At 43.9% G+C, this 20,185-nt stretch overlaps 1 protein-coding gene and 1 long non-coding RNA gene across 2 annotated transcripts in view; one reads left to right on the top strand and one right to left on the bottom strand.

The window, feature by feature from the left end:
• The window catches only part of FRMD4A (FERM domain containing 4A), a 612,832-nt gene that overhangs the window by 466,603 nt on the left and 126,044 nt on the right, over window positions 1-20,185 (bottom strand). The gene's annotated exons all lie outside the window — the stretch shown is intronic.
• On the top strand, window positions 638-12,137 carry LOC123591019. The gene is made up of 3 exons (XR_006709076.1): window positions 638-1,129; window positions 4,188-4,348; window positions 12,003-12,137. It is a non-coding gene; the product is annotated as an uncharacterized LOC123591019 (long non-coding RNA).

Here is a 20,185-nt window from a genome sequence, read left to right on the forward strand (position 1 = left end):
CTTCCAGGAAAGATACCCCCACATGCTTGTAGTTCCCTCAAATTTTATACATCCCAGCACCTTCTTTCTCCCAAACGAGATCCCTCTCCAGACTTTCCAAACACTGTCATCAACAGTACTAATTCTTACGGCCAATGTTATCCACATCCTTGTCTGCTGCCTCTCCTCATGTGCCAAGTTCCCACTGCCTGATGCCTGGGCTGTGTCAGTGGTCTCTTGGTTGCTTTGGCCAGTGTTTCTTTCTTAAACTGTACAATTGCGTGCATAGCAGTCCCTACTAAGAAATGTACAATGGCTCCCCACTACACGACAGTGAAGTCCAAACTCCTTAATTTGGCTTTCAGAGGCATCCACCACCCTTTTTCCTACTTACCTCCCCTCCTGCCAAACACATTGTTCAATCATTCCCACTTGGAAGCTACCATTCCCACCTTCCCACATTGTTATAAATGTTTATTTATGTTGAGGGAGAGGGAGAGAGAGAATCCTAAGCAGGCTCTACACTGTCAGCACAGAGCCCAATGCAGGGCTCAATCTCACAAACCATGAGATCATGACCTGAGCTTAAATCAAGAGTCAGACACTTAATGGACTGAGCCACCCAGGTGCCCCCCACCTTCCCACATTTACTCCCTTATCAAGAATTTCCCCTTTAATCAATGATATCAAGTGATAAAGAGCCCAATACCCACAACTTTGTAAGTACTCCATAAATATTAAATGCTCCTTTCAAAGTCCACATCTACTCCTCTTCCTACAAGAAGCTTCTCCTCCTCAATCCAATCTGCTTCTCTTCTGTAATGGCTATTGGACATCTAGTTTAGGTTATCTTTTATTGTTATCTTGTAACCTTCACCTCATTGTAACCCTCAAGCACAGGCTATCAGAGCTCTGTGTTTCCATCAGTATGTATAGCATCCTGTCCCATAGATAGTAAGAGCTTAATCCCTCACATTGATGATACTGTGGCATCACCAGAATGTGGTCCTTAGCTCCAAACATGCTTACATCACTGGCTCACCTTTTAACCACCATGCAGCAAAATTCCAGAAATGCAAGACTTTTAGATGAAGAAAGGGATAAGAGGAGGAAGGTGAACATGTATTTATTGGCTACCTTCTTATACAAGGTACCATTTTTTTGGTTCTTTTATGAATGTCCTCCCATATAAAGAAAAAATAATATAAAGGAATGAATTGATTCTGCCAGGATAACAAATGTTGCTGTCATCACTTAGGCCTAGAACCCATAAATTTCCAATGCCCACTGAAAAACAGCCAACATCAAGGTTAGTTTAGATGGATCTTAACCTGATGCTCAGTACTGAGAACGGTAGTACAAATGTTGGGAACTTAAGTCGGCCTCAAACACTTATAAGTTTAATGAGAGCTCCGGAGAGATTTCTATCTGTCTTACTTATGCTTGCAAGCTTCGTGGTGTTCTCTCTGGTTCTAAGTGAGGCCACGTAGCACCTTGATACTTCTCATACATAAACCCAGGGCAGCTGGGGTTCTCTTGACATGACAACACCTTCCAAACAGGTTTGAAAAAACTTGTCTAAATTTTTAAAATTTTATTTTAGGGGGAAGGGATGGAGAGAGAGAGAGAGAGAGAGAGAGAAGAAGAAGAAGAAGAAGAAGAAGAAGAAGAAGAAGAAGAAGAAGAAGAAAGAGAGAGAGAGAGAGAGAGAGAGAGAGAGAGAGAGAGAGAGAGAAAGAGAATCCTAAGCAGACTTCATGCTTAGCATGGAGCCCATTGCGGGGCTCAATCCCACAACACTGGGATCATGACCTAAGCCAAAATCAAGAGTCGGAAACTCAACCAACTGATCCACTCAAGTGCCCCAAAACTTGTCTAAATGTTTTATAGATAGTACCTTTTGAGTAAGAAAAGGGTCATCACTTTGGTCATCACTCCGCTTTCACAGATGGTAAAAATGAGGTACAGATCACTACAGTGACAGCCTTTCATGACACACTATTGTGGCCTGGCTCTCGCGGGCTAGGCTGCCACTCACCCTAGGGTGAAAATGGTACAATTTTCATGGCTAATGACCACCACTCATATATTGGTGGCAACTTCTAAGACAATTGGGCATCACAGTAGGAGAAGGGACTTTTATCCAGATGGATATGCAATTCCTGAAACAATAATACTGTTGATATAGAGCTGTGGCTCATCAAGGCAAGTAGAAGGGCCAACTGGCAGGAAAAAAACAGTCACAAGATGGCTCTTGTTTGTAAGGCTCAGAACCAATGGGAATGGAAGTCCTTCATCGTGGCCCCTGGTCTCTGTGTCACTAATTAGAAAATACAACCAACTGCTTCTCTATGCTTCCTATGCAGCAGTACATGAGGCATCATGTGACTACACAGAACAAAAAGTAGCATCAGGCTGTTGCTATGGAAACCTAAGGACCATCTGAATTGCTATGGCATCATAAAAGCAAAATTCCAATCATCAGCCTTTAACCACAGGGCTGTTGAAATCTACCTCATATTTTTAGAATGTGTGACATTTAACACACTGATGAGTATTTCCAGCTTCAGAATACATTCCCCGCTTTCATATTTAGATGGGATTTTTCAGTTCAACTGACGGGAATTTTTTTTTTCTTCTAGGAAATGTGCCGTCTCCTTAAGAGAGAGTGCAGCTCTTTATACACATTATTTCCTAGATGTCGCTTCAGTCGTGTATCTTATTTTCTCTTGACTCTATAATTAAAATTATATTCTCATTGGCTGCCTATCTCCTCTTCCACCAGACTCTCCCTAGTTGTATGTTTCATGTCCCTAGTGGAAACGTCATCTAGGTCTTAATCCCCACTGGTTTTAACCGATCACACTTTAAGCCTTAGCTGCTAATAATGAACTGTTCTGAGTCCCAGCCAGAGGGGCACGGCTGCTTCCCTGGTGATTATCTCTCAGGTTGCCATCCCCTTATCATTCAAGGTGATCCCCATTTACTGACTTTTCCAGGCTTTGTATAAAATCTTTTTCTGGATCTGGAATCGTAGGTATGTCATTTCCACTTTCCCCTAGGAGAATTGCTAACAGTATTTGGTTTAACTCTGTATACTCCACACTTTGGATATATGTGTCTACACGCACACACATGCTCACTAATACATTGTTTATCTTGTTTAAAGAGGTTAAAAGAGCTTAATCGGCCGTGAAAGACGACTCTTATAACCTAGTTAGCTTAGAAGAAGGAAAAAGGGAAATTCTGAATATAGAGTCGGGAAATACAAATTCTGCTCAAGGAAAGCTGTTAAGTTAGTACACTGTTGTGTGACAAGTGTCCTCCACATCTATTTTGTTCACCCAGCACCAGCCTCTTCACACCTTTGGGTTTCTGTTAAGAGCCTTCTCCTTTGAACCCCTTTGCTTAAGAGAGTTTCAGGCTCTCTTAGACTTATTTATTTTCTTCCCTTCTTTAAACCTCTCCAAAGAAATGCCTTCTTGTTTTCTCCACAGTATTAGATAAGTTCCAGCACACTGGTGAGCGTGGCACTACCAAGGTGTGACTTTCATCTGTGAATTTCCAGGAACTGACGTCTCTGCCATTGTGTTACTGAATTTAAAAGCATAATGAATTCCTAGAAAGAGCGTTTCAGCATTTTTGAGTCACCTTTTTCTTCCAGGGGTCACCAGACTCTTCCAGAGGATGATTTATTTATTCACTACTACATCTATAATCTTCCCCCCCCCCCAAAAAAAAACAAAAAACACTGCACTTGTCAGGTCTGTGTATGGAGCAATGTGAGCTAAACATATTTGCACAGAGAGCAATGCCACAAAAAGAGAGAAAGAGTAACAGCCTGATTTGTTGATTCCTACTTCAAGGACTGCACCGTGCCCTTGTCAATATCTAGGTCAAGTTAAATACTGTGTTCAGAAATTCTACTCTGGGGCAACCATGGCTAATTTTGTTTGGCGTTTGAATACAATTTCTGGCGATCGTTAGCTGGTGAAGAACACGCTCTTGCTTCAGATGACTTTTAAACATGTTTCTATTGTCTACAAACCAATGGACTGTACTCTACCTTGGTTTTTCCTGAAAGGTTGGCTCTCAGTCAATCAATCAGCCAATCAAGAATAATGCACCAAGGGATGTGCCTTGCATCGATAACTATGCTGTGGGGCAATGAGAGAGCCCTTACTGATACTTTTACTTAATTGTTCCAGGTCTGCAGACCTTCTGTTATCAATGAGACACCAAACTCCCAAGAAACAAAAATGGCACCGTGCCTTGCCATTTAACTTGCATATGTCTCTTATCATGTTCCAACTCTGACATAACCACTGAGGGGGTGAATGCATAGGAATGCGTGCAGAACCAGACCCAGGTGAGTCTCCAAAAAGCATACAAATTTGTTGGGCAGGGAAGAAACGAGAAGTCATAATAAGTAGAAGATGGCCTATGACATGGGACAAGATGTTGTAGCAGACACCAGAAGTGCTATAAGAATGCAGAGACACATAAGTTAAAGAGGAGAATGCGTGGGGGAAAACCTCATGGCTCCCCAGAGATGTGGTTTGGGATTTTCCAAATAGGCAGAATCAGAGACAGGGGCAGAGACCAAACAGTGAAAGACAGAGTGGGTGACCTCACAGGGTAATTTATGCAGGGCAAGAGTGATAGAAGATAGTTCTTGCTTAGATACCATTGCGCATGGGTACTGCTCGTCAGAAATTGTCACCTAGATCTCTGTGTATCTAGTTTGCCTGGTCAGCAATAATTCAAGAGCTTCTTTAAATCTGAGGCTTTATAAAGGCATAAGGATTCATGGGGAAAAAAAACCCTGAATACCACGAAATGAACAATAGAAACCTTGTTAATCAATTTTCTTAAGTATAGCACATAAGCAATAAACTAAAAAGTACACATACATGTATATATACTATAGACATATGTGAAATGACATGCTGATGTAGTCATAGTTAGATTGCTATTCATGTCTTTTTTAATGTTTATTTATTTATTTGAGAGAGAGAGCACGAGCAGGAGAGAGGCAGAGAGAGAGGGAGACACAGAATCTGAAGCCGGCTCCAGGCTCTGAGCTATCAGCACAGAGCCTGACGTGGTCTTGAACTCACGAACTGTGAGATCATGACCTGAGCCGAAGTCCAGCGCTCAACCAAATGAGCCACCCAGGCGCCCCGCATAGTTTTTTGAACAAACATGTATGCTTAGAAATATTGCTATGAAGTTCTGCTGTCAACCCCAGACTTCTCTTACGAAGCCACTGGCACATTTCTCAGTTTGGTGAGACTGAGGGAAATGTATTGTTGCTTTCCGGGGCCTCTTTGTTCTGTTCCCCAATTTTTCTGTTGTGGATGTTGAACACATGGAGTGTCCGCTCCTGCCCATGTCCCATACTTATCTGAAATTTCCCCCATGTAAAGGTGGATATGCACACGCTATGGAAATTCCCATTCTTCCTCTACGCCTTGAAGATGACACTCTAAGAAATAGAATTTTTGTGAGTTAGATTTATATGACTAGCTATACACGTTGGTAAAGCACAAACATGTACAGACCCCGGGGAAGTTCATGCCCTCCATCACGCACTCTGAAAAATCATCTGCTGCTGCCTGCTGATGCCCAGGGAAGGCTCCTGCCCTCTCTGGTCATGCAAAGACACGTGTGCGTGTGTGCGTGTGTGGTGTGTGTGTGTGTGCGTGTGTGTGTGTGTGTGTGTGTGTGTGTGTGTGTGTGTGTGTTGGGTGGGTAAGGGGAAACACTGAAGACCCTGAATTTTTACAGGAAGAAAATTACTTTCAGGATACGGACCTTTACAAACATCCTCTCCCATTATTCACAAAGGAACGATTGATTACTCCCATTTCACACGAGTCCATCCTCCTGCTCAACCCTCACCTCCACCCCTGCCACATGCCCCAACCTCACAGTTTGCTGTTAGACTGATCCAGGATCATTTAGGTATGTGCGTAATGCCACATCTCGCCATTTAGATTTTCTTCTTCTTATTGAGGTGAAATTCACATAACATAAAATGAACCATTTTAAAGGGAACAGTTCAGTGACGTTTCATACATTCATAATGTTGTGCAGTCACCATTGTTCTCTAGTTCCAAAACTGTCGTCACCATAAAAGAAAATGGTGCAACTCAATAACAAAAATTGATTAAGAAATGGGCAGAGGATCGAAGTAGACATTTTTCCCAAGGAAGACACACAAATGGCCAACACATACGTGAAAAGGTGCTCAACATCACTAATCAGCACAAAAATGCAAATCAAAGCCACAATGAGATGTCACCTCCTACCTACTAGCATGGCTGTTATTAAAAAGACAAGAAATAGCAAGGCAAGAATTGGGAAAAAGAGAAACCCTCATGCACTGGTGGGAATGTAAATGAGGGCGACTAACCGTGGAAAACAGTACGGAGGTTCCTCACCAAATTAAAAATAGAAACACCATGTGCTGTAGCAATTCCACTTATGGATATGTATCCAAGGAAAATGAAAACACTAACTTGAAAAGGGATCTGCCCTCCCGTATTCACTGCAGCGTCATTTCTAATAGCCGAGACACCACGGGAACAAGCTAAGTGTCCATCGGTGGACGAAGGGGTACAGAAAACATGGTATCTTTCTGTTTGCGACAACATGGATGGACCTAGAGGGCATTATGCTAAGTGAAATAAGTCAGACAGAGAAAGATAAATACCGCAGGATCTTACTTCTACGTGGAATCTAAACAAACAAATAAACAAAGCCAAACTCACAGATACAGACAACAGATTGGTGGCTGCTAGAGTTGGGGGGTGGGGGAGGGGGGAGAGGTGAGTGAAATGGATGAAAAGGGTCAAAGGCACTAACTTCCAGCTATAAAATAAGTAAGTCATGAGGATGTCATGTACAGCGTGGTGACCATGGTCAATAAAACCGCACTGCATATTCGAAAGTGGCCAAGAGAGTAGCTCTTCAAAGTTCTCATCCCAAGAGAAAAAAGGTTGTAACTACATGTGAGGGATGTTAACTGAACTGATTGTGATCATTTTGCAATACATAAAAATACCGAATCGTTACGTTGCATACCTGAAACTAACATAATGTTATACGTCAATTGTATCTCAATAAAAAAACAAGGCCTATATTGAAAAATTACAGTCATGGGAAAACACAGCATAACAGTTGTGACCTCATCAGCGCTTATTAATTTCTTTTCCTTTAAGCCTAGACATAAAGAAAAAGGGGATTCCTAACCATTAAAATAAAAAAAAGGAAATGTTGTACCCAATAAGCAGCTGCTCCCCTATACCTCTAGCCCCTGGCAAGTACCATCCTACGTTGTCTCGAAAAGGTCACTCATTCTGGCATTTCATATAAATGGGACCATGTGACATGTGACCCTTTTCCATCTAGCTTCTTTGTCATAACAAAAATTTTTTAAAGCAATCTTTATTTTTTTAGGCTTATTTATTTTGAAAGCGAGAGAGAGAGAGAAAGCGAGCGAGCATGTGCATGAATAAGGGAGAGGCAGAGAGAGAAAGAATCCTAAGCAGGCTCTGCACTGTCAGTCCAGAGCCCAATGCAGGGCTCAGTCTCAAAAACTGTGAGATCATGACCTGAGCTGAAATCAAGAGCCAGTCACTTAACCGACTGAGCCACCCAGGCGCCCCACAAAACGTTTTTGATGTTCATCCACATTGCAGCATGCATCGGCACTCTATTCCTTTTTATGAACGGTATCCATGATATGTATATACCATAATTTGTTTATACAATCAGCAGTTGACATGTGAGTTGTTTCTGGCTTTTGACTACGGTGAACAGTGCTGCTATAAATATGCATGTGTATATATTTGTTGGAATACCTGTTTTCAGTTTTGGGGGGTATATATCGGCGCGTGGAATTGCAGGGTCCTAGGGTAATTCTACGCTTCACTTTTTGAGGAACCCCCCAATTATTCTCAACAAGACTGCACCAACAGCCACATTTAAGCTGGAAAATATTGAGAACCCCGGAAAATCTTACGTAGATTTCTCAAGCTGCTCTCTGACCCATCCTATCCCCTAGCAGGTATCCGGGGGACAGAACCGGCTATGTGTGCTTCCTGACAAGAGTGACAGGTTTTGGGGCGCCTGGGTGGCTCAGTCGGTTGAGTGTCTGACTTCAGCTCAGGACATGATCTCACGGTCTGTGAGTACAAGCCCCGCGTCGGGCTGTGTGCTGACAGCTCAGAGCCTGGAGCCTGCTTTGGATCCTGTGTCTCCTTCTCTCTCTGCCCCTCCCTGTCATGCTCTCTCTCTCTCTCTCTCTCTGTGTGTGTCAAAAATAAATAAACATTAAAAAAAATTAAGAAAAAAAAGAGTGACAGGTTTCATCTCCTCCAGGAATACAGGCACCTGTAAGCAGAGACCACGAGTAGGTAAAAAGAGAAATACAAGAGGTCAATGAATGCGTCGCAAAGTCAACCAAAGCTTCAAGAATGACCTTGCCTTTGATGTATAGAAATTACCCTGAGAAAGTCGCCCAAGATACCATAAATATTTATATTCAAAGAAATTATTATGAAATTATTTTCACAGTGAACATTTAAATGTCCAATCTGTAAGAAAATGTAATTCTATCATGGCACACACAATCAACTTTTAAACAATATTTTATCTGAGTAAGTGTTCACGATAGGCTATTCACTGAAGAAACAGTTAATCACAACTGCATAATATGATGTCAAGTTATAAAAATGATGCTATAGATTTATATACAAACACATATGTGTGTGTTTGTGTGTGTCTGTGTATGAGTGTATGTGTCTCTCTCCATATGTGTCTGAAAAACAGAAGGAAATGCGCCAAAATATTTACAATGCGATCCTCTGTGATTATGATTGTCATTTTCATGTTTATCTCCATTTTCCAAATTTCCTACCATGAAAAATTCTATGACAAAACAAACAAATAACAAAGCACGGAGATGATTTCCTAATATCCACTTGTTTCTTCAGTGTTTCATCCATCTCTACCCTTCTTCATTCATTCATCAACCACATATTGAGCTCTTTTTCTCCCCACAGAGTTGGGCTGGGCAATGTGGGAGGGATGGTGGAAAAAAAACAAGGAGGGTTCTTACTTTTAGGAACTTTTTATTTCTTTTATTTTTTAATTTTTATTTTTTGAGTGAGAGTGCACAGGTGTGCAAACTGGGGAGGGGCGAGGAGGGGGGGAGATAGAGAATCTCAAGCAGCCTCCACACTGTGAGCACAGAACCCAACATGGGGCTCAATCTCACGGCCATGAGATCACGGCCTGAGCCAAAATCAAGAGTCTGACACTTCAACAACTAAGACAACACCCAGGTGCCCCAACCATATCTGGTTTTGAAGAGGAGTATCCCATCTCTTCTTTAGATGCTTCCAAAGCATTAAACAGCCGTCTCTCTGCTTAGTTTTATTTTTCCTTCATTCCCTAAGAGTGAAATAGCAATTCTTATTCTCAGGGCAGGTTTAAATAGAGCAATGAGAATTATTAGTAGTATCTGTTATTTATTTCTTCCAAACATCAAAAATAATCTACCATATTCCCTTGACATCCCTTTTTATGTAGGCTAGATGTCCTAATTTTTATTTTTGCCTGAGTGGAAAAACCCAGAGGGGTTAAGGATATTGCCTATTATAATCCAGTAAATTAGAAACAGAGCAAGACCAGGAAACCAAATCTTCAAAATCTGGCCCAGCATTTCAGTGAGATTTGAAAAGAAAAACATACCTAGGAGAGAAGCCTCTCTTTGTGAGATAGTAAATCTTTCTCACAAAAGTAAAACGTCTCCCCTGTGCTCCCTTGCATAAAAAATCAGTTACCATCAGTAAATAGCAGAGGGGCTCAGGGCTGCAGTTACAGACTGAAAACTACCTGTAAAAATTATTTCCCTAAGGTTCCCCATTTATTCTGTTCTCTCCTCAGGTAATAAATAAACTTGCTCAGTTTTAAACATGGAGTCTGACTCTTCCGGCCGTGCGATCTCCAGGGGTTCCTCTGTTGCAGGCAGATTCAAGCTGGGGCCAGTCAATTCCTTACACAACTGCCAGGGAGGGAGCTGGTAGTATTTTCTGAGGGTGTATCCAATTATAAACATAAAGCAGCAGCTCCTGGGATTAGGTACACCCTCTAACACACGTACAGCCCAGGACAAGTGACCCAGAGGAAGGCAGCCATCGTCTACACTGTCATAGGTTCTGGTGCCCACATTCAACACATACAAACCAAGAATCGGAACCAAGTTGTTATTTTCCACTTTGCAACACCAAAATTTTTCATTCAGCATAATCAGGGAGCAGCTACTTTGTCTCTTTATTAGCTTTGTGTGAAAGATCAGTAGAGAGGCAGAGATTCAATGAAGACTTTCCCAAGGAATACAAGTCAATCAAAATGGCAGAAACTACAAAAACATGTTCTGACTCTAATGTTAAAACCCTTCCAGCATGCCAACGAGCAAGCATATGCACCCGCATGTGTACACACACACACACACACACACACACACACACACGAGGCACATGCACAAACCTAAGGGAAATATGGCAGGGATCTCATTAGTAGAAACCGGGGATAACTGGGGTCAACTGAGATTCTGGGGTCAACCAGAAATTAACATCAACTCAGACTTGACCTACTCAAATATGACCTACCCTCCAAGAACTGATCCCAGAGTCACCTACTGGACTGGCCTTCAGCCATGGACTCAATAGCCCAAACTTTCAGAATTCTAGATAAGTTGTCAAACACTAAAATGCACCTATTTTGTGCTCTGGGGCACATGACAAACGTGGAAGTTTTGAATAAAAAGCTAAAATTCAATTTAAACCAAAATCTGAAGGCTCTATTTTTATAAAAGAACAAAAGGAAATCACGTGCAAACCAAAACAATATCTCATAAAATACATCATAGATACGTAGAGACATTGACCTCAGTGGAGTTGGCAGATACGTGGCACAGTAGAGCCTACAGTGACTTCTTCTGGTCTTTATTTGGTGTTTGATTAGAAATGCCTTTCTTTTTTTTTTTTTTTTTTTTTAAATTTTTTTTCCAACGTTCATTTATTTTTGGGACAGAGAGAGACAGAGCATGAACGGGGGAGGGGCAGAGAGAGAGGGAGACACAGAATCGGAAACAGGCTCCAGGCTCTGAGCCATCAGCCCAGAGCCCGACGCGGGGCTCGAACTCACGGACCGCGAGATCGTGACCTGGCTGAAGTCGGACGTTTAACCGACTGCGCCACCCAGGCGCCCCTAGAAATGCCTTTCTTAATGTAAATTGCTGACCCAGAGAAATCTCTCAACACATGTGAACTATTATTGTGATTAGCAATGCTAACTATGGTAACTTGAATTCAAATACCAAGTGGGAGGCAATTCGCCCCCATCCTCCGTGTCCAGCTCTAATTGCCTAAATGGGGTGGGCAACGTTCTTGTCTAGGGGAGACATGATGTCGAGGGACGACAAGGCCAGACAGCAAAGGCAGGCAACCCTGTGGAGGGTGAGTTGATGCGATCTCAGCAGTTTGCCAGCCCAGGCGCCATGACTTGGAAACCAACTAATGGGAGGATCCTAGCATGGCCACTACTGTCATTAATGGTCTCAGCCTGAGACAAGACCCAGAATGGTCCCCATGGACATTTAAGTCAATTCAGAAATCTGCCACCAGGTGGCGCCACAACAAGAATGGGCCCAAGAGCCCAACTCAGAAGCTCCCTGCAGTCTGGCCGCTCCCTTGTTCAATTCGTTAACCTCACAACTAAGGAACCTCGTATTTTATACAATGGACAAATTGGGACCCCATTTGTTGTGTTATGGCTATTGTGTTATGATAATTTTTAAGGGTGAAAGGAGACACTATAATAACGGAGCAAAAGATAAACCAACACTATTCAGGGCAAGTAGGATACACAGCCTAGTTATGGCAAGGTTTATATTATTATTAGTTTATAGCATTACATTGCTTTATTTTTATATTTTTAGTATTTTGCAGTGAGAGAAGCAGCAAGTGATGCTGAGTAGAAGAGAGAAAGAAGGGGTGCCCCCCAGGGCCCATACCTGTCTAGGGCCATGGTACTGCTTTAAAGGTATTTGTAATACATGTAAACTAAAATGCCGACTTCATGCTGATGCCTGAGTGTCTATAGTTTACTAATCCTAGAAAATGAGCATATCGGGTACACAAGCTTTGAGGAACAAATAGTCCCAAACTATTTTTTTAGCTTATTTTTGAGAGAGAGAGAGAGAGAGAATATGAATGAGGAAGGAACAGAGAGAGAGGGGGACAGCAGATCCAAAGTGGGCTCCGTGCTGACAGCAGAGAGCCCGATGAGGGGCTCGAACTCACAAACAATGAGATCGTGACCTGAGCTGAAATCACGATGCTTGACGGACTGAACTACCCAGGTGGCCCTAACCTAGTCTTACCAATGACAGTCACCCTGCTTTACACGGGCTCCTCAAGACCTTATTCATCTTACAGCAGAAAGGCTGTGTCCCCTTTTACTCCTTCTATCTCCCCCACCCCGTGGCAACCACTTTTCTACTCTGTTTCTCTGAGTTTGACTCCTATGTGTTTTTCTTTTTGTTACTCCCACATGTAAATGAGACCACCCAGTATTTGTGCTTGTCTGGCTTATTTCACTAATTTTCTTACTTCAGACAATTCTCTATTCTTGTAGTCTTGTTTCTTTTAATTTACTCTTATCTCATTCCAATTTTTAAAATTTTAACCTTAACTTTTCGCTTTTTATTATCTTTCAATGATGTGAAGAAAAGACACTTTATTTTGACAGAAAAAATATATTGTGTAAACTTCTTCCGCCTTCTAGGGGAGAGAATGATCACTTAAAAAAATTTTTTTTAATGTTTATTTCTGAGAGAGTGAGCGAGCGAGCATGAGCGGGGGAGGAACAGAGAGGGAGACACAGAATCGGAAGCAGGCTCCAGGCTCTGAGCTGTCAGCACAGAGCCTGATCGGGGCTCAAACTCGTGAACTATGAGATCATGACCTGAGCTGAAGTCAGACGCTTAACCGACTGAGCCACCCAGGCGCCCCAAGAGAATGATCATTTAAAAAAAAATTTTTTTTAATGTTTTATTTAATTTTGAGACAGAGAGAGCCAGAGCATGAGCGGGGAAGGGGCAGAGAGAGAGGGGGAGACACATAATCGGAAGCAGGCTCCAGGCTCTGAGCTGTCAGCACAGAGCCCGACCCGGGGCTCAAACTCACAAACCGCGAGATCATGACCTGAGCTAAAGTCGGACGCTAAACCGACTGAGCCACCCAGGCACCCCAGTGATCATTTTTATTTGCAGAGCAATGGTGAGGGGGAGGTAAGATCTGAGAGCAGGTAACTCGGTGCGGCTCGCTCTAGAAAGAAGAGGCAGCTGTAGAAGGGGTCAGGGAGAAGGACTGGTGGAAAGACAGGGAGATTTCCAGGGGATTGATCCTGGTGGAAAGGAATCACTCAGTGCTGACCAGTCTGCAATGTAAGTCTCTTCTCAGAACCACAGACCGACCCCTCAAAATCTGTACGATTCACCAGGCCAGTAATTAACCTCTTGTTTCTCAGTTTCAAACCCACCCTTCCAGACACTTCTTCCTGATGCTTGGGCTAGTTCCCAGTTCAGCCTGGCCTTCCACTTCTCTGTGGGGCTCTGAGTGCAGCAGCCACCAGAGAAAACCTGCAAAGGGGGAGGGGGAGAAGGACTCATTTCTTACTGTCTGCCTCTTGCCCTGTCTACATCACTGCAGCCCGGCTGGGTCCACCTGCCACAGCATTTGGGTCCAGCAACAGGAGTAGCTGAATCTGCTTTCCAGGCTTTCCAGCACCGGCGAAAGGAGCCTTGTGATGACAAGCCCAGAGACACCAGTGCCCGCTCCACAGAGACGGAGGTCCTGGCGCCCAGATATCCTGGCACCACAGGGCCCCCCCGCTTAGAGGTCTAAGTTTCAGCTCCATAGGGCTCTGCCTCCAACCTTCTCAGACTCACTGATCCCAGCTCCTCTGCCCAGGGAGAGGTAACTGCGTCCTCATCGATCTCTTGATTTCCCCTCTTTGCCCTCTGAGCTACCCAGTTAACAATTCTTTATATCAAATTCTCACTGGTAGAATAAGTAGCCTGGGTTCTGTCCTCTGAGTGGACCAGGACTGATATATTTATTAGCATATGAAAAGCACATTTTCTTCTGGAGGGAAGGCTTTGGGATTGGGCTTGGGGGAGGAAAACGTACAGGCATCTCAGAGGCTGACAGTTTGAGTCATCCTCATCATGCCCACCCCTTCGATTACCTCTCATTTCCACTCCCTTAAAATTTATTTTTCGGGGCGCCTGGATGGCCCATTCGGTTAAGCATCTGACTCTGTCATGACCTCACGGGTCGGGGGTCCAAGCCCCGCGTCGGGCTCTGTGCTGACAGCTCAGAGCCTGGAGCCTGCTTCGGATCCTGTGTCTGCCTCCCTTTACCCCTCCCCTGCTCTTTCTCTGTCTCTCTCTGTCTCTGAAAAACGAATAAGCCTTAAAAAAGTTTTTTTTTTATTTATCATAATGTCCAGCAAAAAGTGTGGTCCTAGAGGAGGGAAGCTTCTCACCAAAGCGAGGAAGCTGCCGTTTTTCTCTTCAGCTGCTCCTGAAACCACCCTGAGAAACGAGGGGGCCCCTGATCAAGACCCACCCACCCCCAGAGCTGCGATTCTCTCCACACAGGTGTCACAGGGCATTACTGCAACGGGCTTGTTTCCCGACACCTCACCCTAACTGCTCCGCGTAGGGGGACCTGATGTTTTTGAAATCCAGGGGGAGCCACTGGACTTTGGAAACCAGGTCAGTGGCTGGACACAAGGCAGTGGTGGGCGGGCGCGGACAGCCGGGAGTGGACTTCGTGGCGGTCCAGGGCCTGACTTTGGTGAGGAAGCAGAGGGCGGTGGTGCCCCTTGGATGCGCGAAGGCAGAGGAATGTGCTCCGATGTGTCTGTGTGATGACAGCTGTCCTCCTCCCAAGCACCCGGTGGGTTCTGACCATACACTCACTGTGCAGCTTATGACTGGGTATGTCTCCCTTTGCAGTGGCCACTGGATAGTTTAGAGCCAAATCTGGGCCTGATACTTCCGTGGCCTGTGGAAGGGTGGTGGCATGCTAAACATTCACATGTCAACTGCCTTGCTTTCCTTTTTTTTTTTTTTTTTTTTTAATTTTTTAAAGTTTATTTATTTGAGAGAGAGTGAGCAGGGGAGGGGCAGAGAGAGAGAGAGAGGGAGAGAGAGAATCCCAAGCAGGCTCCATGCTGAAGGCAAGGCTCCAACCCAAGATCTCCATGAGATCATGACCTGAGCTGAAACCAAGAGTCAGACGCTGAACTGACTGAACCACCCAGGCGTCACGTCCCTTGCTTTCCTTTTAACGCCATTTCTTCCCTTTTTAAAAATTTAAGTTTGTGCTGCGGCATGTAAACATTTTTAAAACGAATCGAGCAACCAGGTGTTTGAATATGTGACGCCATGTAAAAGAAGCTGGCAAGTGACATCATTATTTTCTCATTTTCCGTCTCAAAATCTGGTAGGGATGGGCTCTCCTAAAAGGAGCCTAATTATAGTACACAGGCCTGTGTTCCTGTGGTTGGCACAGAATGTTTTTGCAATATCACACGCACAACAGGGGGCACCCAATAAACATCTGACTCAAGATAACACTAGATTCTGGAAAGAATCTACATCCTAGAAGCGATGGTGTTAGTGAGTCAACAGTAACAACACCAAGTGGTCCCTTCCACTCTTCAGTCACATAAAGAACAGATATTAAGGGGCGCCTGGGTGGCGCAGTCGGTTAAGCGTCCGACTTCAGCCAGGTCACGATCTCGCGGTCCGTGAGTTCAAGCCCCGCGTCGGGCTCTGGGCTGTGGAGCCTGTTTCCGATTCTGTGTCTCCCTCTCTCTCTGCACCTCCCCCATTCATGCTCTGTCTCTCTCTGTCCCAAAAATAAATAAACGTTGAAAAAAAAATTAAAAAAAAAAAAAAAAAGAACAGATATTAACTCAGCTCATTTACTTCTATTTCCTTACAGTCTTGATCATTCGGATTGTGAACCAGTAAGGGCTTCCCACAGGCGTCACATGCCTTGTCTATCAACTTGCCATTTGGCTCTGTTCCACCATCGTTAGAAACCTTTGCAATTTTCCCCTTTCTTCTGTGTTTGCATTTACCGGGGAGGAGAAGTGGATGAAAAATCTCTTGTTGGCAATGGGGAAGCGAGTGTTACACTTTGGACAGTCAACTTTCTCATGTAACCAGGTGCCTTTGCTTTGAAAAATTACTGGAAAGAGGAAACGGAGGTTCCTGGGAAGACATCACTAAGTCCATCCGGAAATAACGATTCATTAGGAAACTGAGGCTTCAGGTAGGAGTGGAAATGCTAAATGATCTTACATCAAGATGAGCTGCCAGAGTCAGGGTTCAACCTTTTCCCCCCAACTGTAAAATGAGTCAACGAGGCCCCACTTGGCCAAGGAACAGGGAAGATAAACCACATCTGGGGCCTTTGGGTTCCTTTTACGGGGCCTTCTTTTTCCTTCATAAAGTTGCATTTTTATATTTGTCTGTGTGGGCACATCACAGAAGCTGTCATACTTGATCAGCGCCTGGAGAGAAAGATGAAAACGTCACGCTCACATCTGTGCAGCTGGGATGAACAGGGAGAAATCGAGAAGATTAAGCAGAGAGCTTTCATGCCCGAGATAACCCAGCTGTGTGAAAAATCAAGTCTATTGAACACGAAAGCACTGAACCACCAAAATAACTGCTTTAAAACCAGGAAGGAAGGGAATAAATGCCCCAGCAAAGCACAGACAGTGACGCAGACCCGGCTGCATTTCAAACAAACTCATGACCGTCTCTCCACCCCTGTGATGTGTCTCAGACTCAGCCGTTCTATTTCAGTCCTGTTCCCCTGGTTCTTCTTTTTTGAATAGATGGCAACACCTTACTTCCTTGCGGCTGGATTAAGTTGAAAGTTTTCTGAATACAGGATTCGGGCTTTCAACGTGGTTAGCCATAAAACTAAAAAGCTTTTTTCATTGTTTGTAACCTCTGTGCTACCCAACGTGGCAGCCAACAGCCACGGGTGACCGTTTCTATTAAAATTAATCAAGATGAAATAAAATCAAGGATTCAGCTGCTCAGATGCACCAGCCACATTTTAGGTACTCAACAGCCGCACGTGACGAGCGGCTACCAGACTAGCCAGTGTGGAGACAACGTGCCCATCACTGCAGAAAGTCCTCCAGGAAATGGGGCTCCCCTTCCAGAATGCAATTTATTCGATTCCTATGAGCTTTCTGACCCTCCGAGGATTGGCTCTACCTGCTTCCTGGTAGAGTTCCTGATATTCCTACCGATGTGGGCTCAGATGCCAGAAAATCCTCGGGGCTTAGGTGACTCAGGTTACGTAGAAACTGTTCAGTCCTGCAGGCTATGAGGCCTCTGTTTTGTGGGACACAAAAGGGAAACCTCTCTTCCTAATCTTTATAGCAGCTTCCCACAGTCACTGTGATGGCTACAAGTGTGCGTCAACCTGACTAGGTCTTGGGGTGCCCTGATTACACGTTGCTGCGGGATGTGTCTGTGAGGGCGTCTGCAAATGAGACTGGCCTTTGAATGGGTGAAGTCAGGCAAGCAGGTGACCCTCCCCAGTGTGAGTGGGCTTCATCCAATCCATCCAGGGCCTGAAGAGAACGGAAGGTGGAGGAAGGAAGCATTCACCCCTCTTTTCCCTGCCTCCCTGCATGAGCTGGGGCATCTCATCTCACCTTCTGCCCTTGAAGAGGGAGTTACACCATCAGCTCCCATCAGGCCCTTAGACTCAACCTGAATCGCACCACCAGCTTTCCTGGGTATCCAGCACGCAGACGCGGATCATGGGAGTGCGCAGACTCCCTAATCACGTGAGCTAGTTCCAACCCCCCAGACATGAAACACAGGCAGACCGCTCCTCCGGGAAAGGGCCCAGGCTCCAGGCACAAGCACCAGCTAACGCTTAGTGGTTGGAGGGTTCACACTTCCAGTCTTGGAAGTGCAACAAAGATAATGCCAAGGATACACAGGTAAGAGTAATGAGCGAGTACTGGGGGCCACCGAGCCTCCAGCACCCTTCCCTGGGAGACAGCCATGTGTCACATCTGGTCTGGTCTGCATGGCTTGGATCTACTCTGAGATTATTAACGATGCAAATGACTAACCCCAGAACTTGTCACTCCTTCAGACTCTTATTTCTTGCCTCAATTTTTTTTTTTTTTGAGAGAGAGAGAGAGAGAGAGAGAGAGCGTGTGTGCATGTGAGCAGGGGAGGGGCAGAGAGAGAGAGAATCCCAAGCAGCCTCCGTGCTGTCAGTGCAGAGCCCGATGCGGGGCTCAAACTCAATGCACTGTGAGATCATGACCTGCGCCAAAATCAAGAGTCAGAAGCTTAACCAACTGAGCCACCCAGCTGCCCCTTGCCACGATTTATACTGTAATCTGGAGGGAGTGGGTTCAGAGAGATAAAAGCTGGCTCTCGGCTGGTTTTCCCAGAGAGCAGCCCTTGCGACAGTGATCAGTCTGCTTCTCTATTTGAGGTACAGCATGTCTAGCTACTGCTAACAGAAGCCCAGCAATTGAGTGGTTGTTTGACTATTCTCGAGGCGAAATATTCAGAACAATCTAACAGACTTGTGGGCACACACACACACACACACACACACACACGTTCTCATAACCTTTTCAACAGGGAAGTTCACATTTTTTCTTCCCTCCCAGCAACACACTGACAACCATCCAGCATTTAAATTGGGGGAAAAAAGAATTAAAAGGAGAACCCACCATGTATGTTTAAAACGAAAAAGACTGCAGCTGTTTCCTCCATACTAGAGGCCTGTGGTTTGAATTTTAATATATTTCCAACAACTGCATGCTTGGTTGCCCCCCTGTTTCTTTTTTCTGTCTCTTATTTGTAAGCCCAAATGTTTCTTATTAAAGAGCTATTTCAAGACCCAATCTTTATTTTTTTTCTTAAAAATCAATGTTATTTTATTTTATTATTTTTTTAAATATAATTTATTGTCAAGTTAGCTAACATACAGTGTATACAGTGTAGTCTTGGCTTTGGGAGTAGATTCCCCTGATTCATCGCTCACATACAACACCCAGTGCTCATCCCAACAAGTGCCCTCCTCAGTGCCCATCACCCATTTTCCCTGCCACCCCTGGGCCCCCACCCCTCATCAACCCTCAGTTTGAAACGCAATCATTAAAAGGAGAAATAAAAATCTTTAAATTGCATAAAACACTGGAGGTAAGATCAACAGATTCATGTTCCACTGATGGGAATACAAAATGGTCCAATATTTCTAGGAGGCAATTTCATCCAGACCAATCAATGGTTTTAAAATGGCTCCCAACCTTTGACCTAATATGTTTTATTTTGGGGGAACTAAAGAACCAGTCAGACATCCCACCAAAAGTTATGTGCTGGGATGTTCATGACGGTGTTACTTTTGAGGCTGAAAGCTAGAGAGGGGACCAAAAATGTTCAAGAGAGATATGGTGACATGAACCATATATGTACACTCTGGAATGTTATGAAACCATTAAAGATCAGGCTTTTAAAGAAAACTTAATATCATGAAAGCTGCTCATGTTACTATGTTACATAATGGAATATACATTATAGTAGGTAACATAACAGGATAGAAAAGAATATATATTATATACATGTTATATTAACATAATAACATGTATAATATGTAACATAATATACACCTGCATATGAAATGTGAACTCACTGGAGGCCCCAGTCTCCTTACCTGTAAACTGCTATTAATTATGGTACCTTTTCACCTTAGGTTTTCTGTAAGGGTTCAATGAAACAATCCTGTAAATTCTTAGCACAGTGTTTAACACAGGCAGGAGAGCCATGTATGTTAGCTATCGTCATTATATGTGACAAAACACACATTCACACACACACACACACACACACACACACACACACACACGAGCGAGAATCTAGTTAGCAATACACAGAGTATCAGTAGACAATGAGATTACTAGTGATTTTTATTTCCTTCCTATTTCCTTCTTTAAACTGTTTGCATTTCCAGGGTAACAAAATGAGCATATATTACATTTGTAGTCTGAAGAAGAT

This window comes from Leopardus geoffroyi, chromosome B4 (assembly GCF_018350155.1).
Source record: "Leopardus geoffroyi isolate Oge1 chromosome B4, O.geoffroyi_Oge1_pat1.0, whole genome shotgun sequence".
In the NCBI taxonomy this organism is placed as follows: domain Eukaryota; kingdom Metazoa; phylum Chordata; class Mammalia; order Carnivora; family Felidae; genus Leopardus; species Leopardus geoffroyi.